At 38.8% G+C, this 6,439-nt stretch overlaps 2 long non-coding RNA genes across 2 annotated transcripts; both read right to left on the bottom strand.

Moving 5' to 3' along the window:
• Nucleotides 1-456: 456 nt before the first annotated feature.
• LOC117662126 (uncharacterized) lies at nt 457-821 on the bottom strand. Its single transcript, XR_004590287.2, has 2 exons — nt 758-821; nt 457-670 (listed from the first exon to the last, which is right to left on the bottom strand). It is a non-coding gene; the product is annotated as an uncharacterized LOC117662126 (long non-coding RNA).
• Nucleotides 822-5,728: 4,907 nt separating this feature from the next.
• LOC117662124 (uncharacterized) lies at nt 5,729-6,170 on the bottom strand. Its single transcript, XR_004590286.3, has 2 exons — nt 6,100-6,170; nt 5,729-5,973 (listed from the first exon to the last, which is right to left on the bottom strand). It is a non-coding gene; the product is annotated as an uncharacterized LOC117662124 (long non-coding RNA).
• Nucleotides 6,171-6,439: the final 269 nt, after the last annotated feature.

Here is a 6,439-nt window from a genome sequence, read left to right on the forward strand (position 1 = left end):
CGAAAACCTTACAGAATAATACACGGTATTGTCCTTTTGATGCAGTGGTGAAATTCAATTTTTTTTACTATCGGTTCTGTGTGGGTGTGGCTTGGTGGGCGTGGTGTGGCTTGGTGGGCATGGCAGGGGAAAGATGGGGTGGACTGCAACATCTCCATTTCCACCCCACTCCAAGGGTAGGATACTGCAAAATCTCCATTCCCACCCCACTCTGGGGCCAGCCAAAGGTGGTATTTGCCAGTTCTCTGAACTACTCAAAATTTCCACTACCACTAAAATCTCCAGAACCTGTCAGAACCTGCTGGATTTCACCCGTTTTGTTATAAAACCTCTAGACAAAGATATTCCTTCAATTCTCTGGTTTTAAGTGCTCTACTAGAAATAAGAAATGCCTGTTAGTTTACTATTTTTATTTCTTGTGTTTCTACTCCTCATAAAAGATAAAAGACTCAAAAATGAAATGTTAGCCTTTATTGACAGGTGGTATGTTCCAAATTGTTTCAGGCTATCTGGTCCTTGGAAATTCTTTTGCAGCGTGTTTCAGTGAAAGAAAGAGGCTTGATTTTTTTCCCTTTGGCAGAAACTGAAGCACCGTGAAGGCCGCGATGAGGAGAGAAATCTTAGTGCTTCCTCCTTCTCCTCCCTCTTCTGCGCCCGGATGATTTACGTCCTGGAAAAGTCAAAACCAACATTAGTGATGTGATGTAACACATCGAGCTGTAATGTAGTTGTAAGGTTTAATGCCTTGACCGCATACCTCTCCTTCTGCCACGTCGTCTTCCACGCCTCCTTCCAGATTTGCCCCCACGCCCCTTCCTGCGTCGACGCCTGCGATGGATGCGGGTTAGGCTCCAACTCCTGCTGCGTCTGAAGCTGACCATTTCTGATGGTCCTGTTGTTTTTACAAGCTCTTAGCAGCTGGAGCACCACCTGTCTTAGATGAGCCTTTCAGATTTTGTGAGTTGCAGTGGCCTCTCCCATCATTTAATAGCTCAGCTTCAGTGTGTAACAAGGGCCAATGATGTCATGCTTCCATTATGATGGAACTCAGTTAACTGTTGCATATGTGAGCAAAATAGTCTGCTCCTGTTTTACAGAGATAAGCCTGGAGATATAAATCATGGGGTTTGTACTTGTATATTTGAACATTTACATCATAGTTTGCATTAAAATGTCTATTTCTCAAGGAACATACAGTAGTGGCCAAAATTGTGGAAACCTTTTGGGAAAAGTGTATTTTTGAGGTTTGATGGCTAATAACACCACTTTTTTTTGGAGTTTCAAGATAATCATATTCCACTGCTGGAATGGCCTGGGAATAGACAATTAACCCAATTGAAAATCTATGGAGCCGACAAAAGAAACTTGTTAGTCAGAAGCGACCCAGCAATAAAACCCAGTTAATAAAAGCAATCATTCAATCTTGGTTTCACATTCTAACAGCTGCAGAACTAAAAGACTTGGTTCACTCCACCGGAAGATGTTGTAAGGCCGTAATTCATGCTAAAGGTTACCCAACTAAGTATTAACTGACATGGTGATAATTTTTGTATATCTCGTTTTTTCTATGTGTTTCACTTTTCTTCTTTATACTGTAACTGCTATTCTAATAGCAAATCCTTCATAAAAGTTATTGCATTAGATTAAGGTGACCAGATTTTAACATTGGTAAAGAGGGACACCATTTTGGGCGTGGCTTATTTTGTGGGCGTGGCTTGGAGGTCATGTGACTGGTGGGCATGGCTTGGAGGTCATGTGACCGGGTGGCCATGGCTATGTGTATAGGGACTACTCAGAGGGCTGAAAAAAGTAATTTCTGACAGGTCCTCGCACTTTTGACTGGTCCTCACACTTATGACCATCCTCACATTTATGCCCGTGCAGCATTCTTAACAACCATGTCACTCATTTCACAACTGCTTCTCTTCACCATGGTGATAAGATAGGGAAAAAAACGTAAAATGTGAAGACAGTCGTAAGTTTGAAGACTGGTCAAAAATGCGAGGACCAGTCAAAAATAACTTTTTCAGCCCTCTGAGTAGTCCATATGCATTAAAGGATACAGCAATAGAGAGGGATAAAGGAAGGGAAATTAGAGTAGGAGTGAGGGTAAGAGAGGGAGGAAGAGAGGAGGAGAAGGAGAAAGGAAGAGGAAGTAGGGAGGAGAAAAAGAGGGTGGGGGGAAGAGAAAGTAAGAAGGAAAGAAAAGAGAGAGGTGGTAGGTTTGAGGAGAAAGATTGCTGTACAATAAAAAAGATGAAAGGGAAGAAAGCCAACCCCAAGCAAATATAAAGATATTAAGATAAAGAATGAATTGTTAAACTTTAAAGAATAAAAGAGAACAAATATAAATAAATAGCAATAATTAGAAACACACATACAAACATACAATGTATTTTCTTTGAACAGAATATTTGGCTGGTTCACAAATTTAAACAGTGTTTAGTCATTTACAATTTCTATATTTCCTTTTTGCCATATTTATTCCTCATCTATTTTTGTAAAAAACCAATATTACCCTTCATCCTCATCTCTAATCTTAATCAAATTCAATTTTTCCCTTCTATTCTATATTATACCCCTTCCCATTGTCATCTATTTTTATATCCATCCTCACATTGGTTAATTATGTAATTATGTAATACAGTTGTTTAATACAAATTCAACATTTTAATATAAATCAATTAGTTATATAACTATCTTTTTTGTATATTAATCAATATGAACATGAATATTCCAATTATTTCCATGCAATCCAATTTCTTACAAATCAATTAATTATATTTACCAATAATAATAAACCAAATAATTTCCCCCATATATTCCTCCAACCACAACTTAACCATTTCTGCTTTCAACACAATATACAATTATTAATAGTATCTCAATTATTACAATTCCCTAGTTAAATAGAGCTTTTTTTCTTTTGTGTTTTAAAATCTTGAACTCTCCTCTTTTGCCCTAAATTTCCCATTGTTTGCAGTTTTGCACTTACCTTTTTTGGTGAAGAAAAAGAAAAAGAAATCTCTCTCTGCCTCATTTTGTCACGTTGCAGCTTTACTTTCGCTTTCGCTTTTTCAGTATAGCTAGGGGGAAAAAAATCTGCTCCAGGAACTCTTTGCAGCCAATTAACCTATGCGGAAGCTGTAGGGGGCTGTTTTTTCTATTTTTGCAGGCATGGGTCTACTCATTTGTTTGCTTTTAACACTGATCAGCTGTAGGTCGGCCCTTTGAAGCCCCGCGGCAAGAGTTTAAACAGTTTTTTTTCCTCTAGCCATCAGCTGGGACTCAGGAGGCAGAATGAAAAATCGGGACTTTTTTAAAACGCCGCAGGATGCGGGACAAATTGCTAAAAATCGGGACTGTCCCGCCAAAAGCGGGATGTCTGGTCACCTTACATTAGATTAAATTATCTTTCCATTGATATATAATTTTATGGTACTACTCCAAAAAAAAGTGGTGTTATTAGCTAGTTTTAGAAAATACACTTTCCCCAAAAGGTTTCTACAATTTTGGCTAGTACTATAAAATTATTCCATTACTTACACATGTGGCTGTTCAACTAAATTAATGAAAATGTAAAAAGATAGAGAAGAGTTAAATATGAATATGGATCTTTTACTATGAATACGATATAGTTTTTAATTCCTATTGAAAATAATAAGACGGCCCGCTATTTATTTAATATGTAGAAGCCACGACACTGACAAGTTTATCTTTAGACTGGTAATGGGACAATGTCCACTACTGCATTTCAAAAGAACAGGGTGGTATATTAGCACAGGGCAGGTAACATGGCATCTCCTCCCATAATATATAATAGCTGATATCTGAGGTAATAGCCTCATCTTGGCTAGTGATCAGGACAGCCAAGCTTTTTTTCCCCATAATGCATATTTGTATAGCTAGAATACACAATAATGAGTTGGAAGGACCTTGGAGATCTTCTACTCCAAGTCCCTGCTCAAGCAGGAAACCCTACGTCATTCCAGACAAATGGTTGCCCAGTCTCTTCTTAAAAACTTCCAAGGATGGAGCACCCGGAACTGGAGGCTAGCCATTCCAGTGTTTCATTGTTCTCACTGTCAGAAAATTTCTCCTTAATTTTAGATTGGAACTCTCTTTACAGAGTTGGAAGGAAACTTGGAGGTCATTAGTGTAGGGGTCTCCAACCTTGGCAACTTTAAGACTTGTGGACTTCAACTCTCAGCAAAGCTGGCTGAGGAACTCTGAGAGTTCAACTCTGAGAGTTGAAGTCCACAAGTCTTAAAGTTGCCAAGGTTGGAGACCCCTGATCTAGTCTAACCCCCTGCTCTGGCAGGAAAACTTATACAAATGTTGTCCAATCACTTTTTAAAAACTTCCAGTGTTGGAACATTCACAACTTCTGGAAGCAAGTTGTTCCACTGATTAATTGTGTTAACTCAGGAAACTCCTCCTTAGTTCTAGCTTCTCTCCTTGATTCATTTCCAACCATTGCTTCTTGTCCTACCTTCATCTGCTTTGGAGAATAGATTGACTCCCTCTTCTTTGTGGCAACCCTTTTGATATTGGAACACTGACATCATGTCACCCCTAGTCCTTCTTTTCATTAAACTAAGTAAAGGTAAAGGTTCCCCTCGCACATATGTGCTAGTCGTCCCTGAGTCTAGGGGGCAGTGCTTATCTCAGTTTCAAAGCCGAAGAACCAGCGCTGTCCGAAGATGTCTCTGTGGTCATGTGGCTGGCATGACTAAATGTCAAAGGCGCATGGAACGCTCTTACCTTTGATGGTCCTTATTTTTCTACTTGCATTTTTTACTTGCTTTCGAACTGCTAGGTTGGCAGAAGCTGGGACAAGTAACAGGAGCTCACCCCGTTACCCAGCACTAGGGATTCTAACCGCTGAACTGCCGACCTTTTGATTGACAAGCTCAGTGTCTTAGCCACTGAGTCACCGCGTCGCATAGTTCATTAATTTAGACATACCCAATTCCAGCAACCATTATAAGCTTCCATCTGTTACTTTTTGTCCTGCCCTCAGGCACTTCAGATAATAGGGCGACCCCCATCTGTGACAGCCCCTCAAATATTAGAAGATTGCTATCATATCACTCCTAGTCCTTTGCTTTGTTAGACTAGAACATATTCAGTTCCTATGGAGTTCATATGTTTTAGCATTCAGTCCCATAATCATCCTTGTTCTCTGCACTCTACAAAGTGTCTCAATATATATATATATATATATATTGGTATCTTGATGACCAAAACTGAGCAAGTGTGAAATGTGGAGAAGGAGATGTGGATAACAATGAAATTGGGAGAATTTTTGGAGAATGCTTTTGTCCCAAAATATTCTTTTGGAAGGACATATATTGTGAAAAAGGCACAACTGTTAGCATCTTCACACTGGTGGGGAAAATATTTTGAATTTGGTTTGCCAAGAATGATGTTCATTTCCCATTCTGTCTTTTCTATCTGCAAAGTGTATCAAAGCTAAATTCTCTGCAACTCTTTAAAATATTATTACAAGTGAATGAAAGTGTTCAAACCCCTAGACTGAACAACGCAATATGTTAGTTACATTTTTATACTTTTTCTTGTTTTACAGCAATTTGTTGGGAATGAGAAATGATGTTTCTCATGACATTATGGCATTTGTTTCTTTACTTGATCATTTTGTTTTTAATGTTATTTAAGAGAAGAGAGAAGCATGATAACAGGCATTTAGAGTGACACCAAACAGAAATGCTTTTTTTATGACTTTATTGACAGACAAGCAGGGCTTGCATTGCTCCTAGGGTAGGAGAAATCCTGAATTTTGCAGTCTTCCACAGCTCACTGATGCCTTATTTGATGGATTTTCTACATCACAGAATCCTGGTGATGATTCATTGGCCACATAGATGGTATTTGAAAGCAGTGGAAAGATAATCACTGAAAATTATCTCCTTCCTTTCCAGTAAAAGTATGTCGCACAGACACGTACATATCCTGTCCGAAACAAAAACAAGAGCTGATTTAAAATATTGAAGCTTAAAACTTTCAGTCTTTATTAATATGACATAGGTTTCTAATCAAATTATTTACAATCATCCACCTATGAAACTTAACATTTACCTCTCTTCTTTTTTATTGGCATGTCTGCTCCAGATTTGCACCTTTTGTTCCTTCTGCCACCACCTTTGCGAAACATCCCTCGGCTGGCATATGTACTATCTCTGCGTTTTGACATCTTTCTGGCCAATTCAGGATTTCAGGAGCAAATGCATTATCTTTTGCCCTGTGATGGTCAACTGTCTGCCCAGATGTTACATGAGTTTCTGATGCACTGCTGCCTGCTCTTCTCATTTTATAAAATCAGTTAGTAGTGTCACCCATTGTTACCACAGCCCTTTGTCCACTGAAATATTGCCCTATGTAATTGTCAATTGTTGATGGAGTAACATAAACATATTTG

The sequence above is a fragment of the Pantherophis guttatus genome, chromosome 8 (genome assembly GCF_059756535.1).
Source record: "Pantherophis guttatus breed Tessera chromosome 8, ASM5975653v1, whole genome shotgun sequence".
NCBI classification, from domain to species: domain Eukaryota; kingdom Metazoa; phylum Chordata; class Lepidosauria; order Squamata; family Colubridae; genus Pantherophis; species Pantherophis guttatus.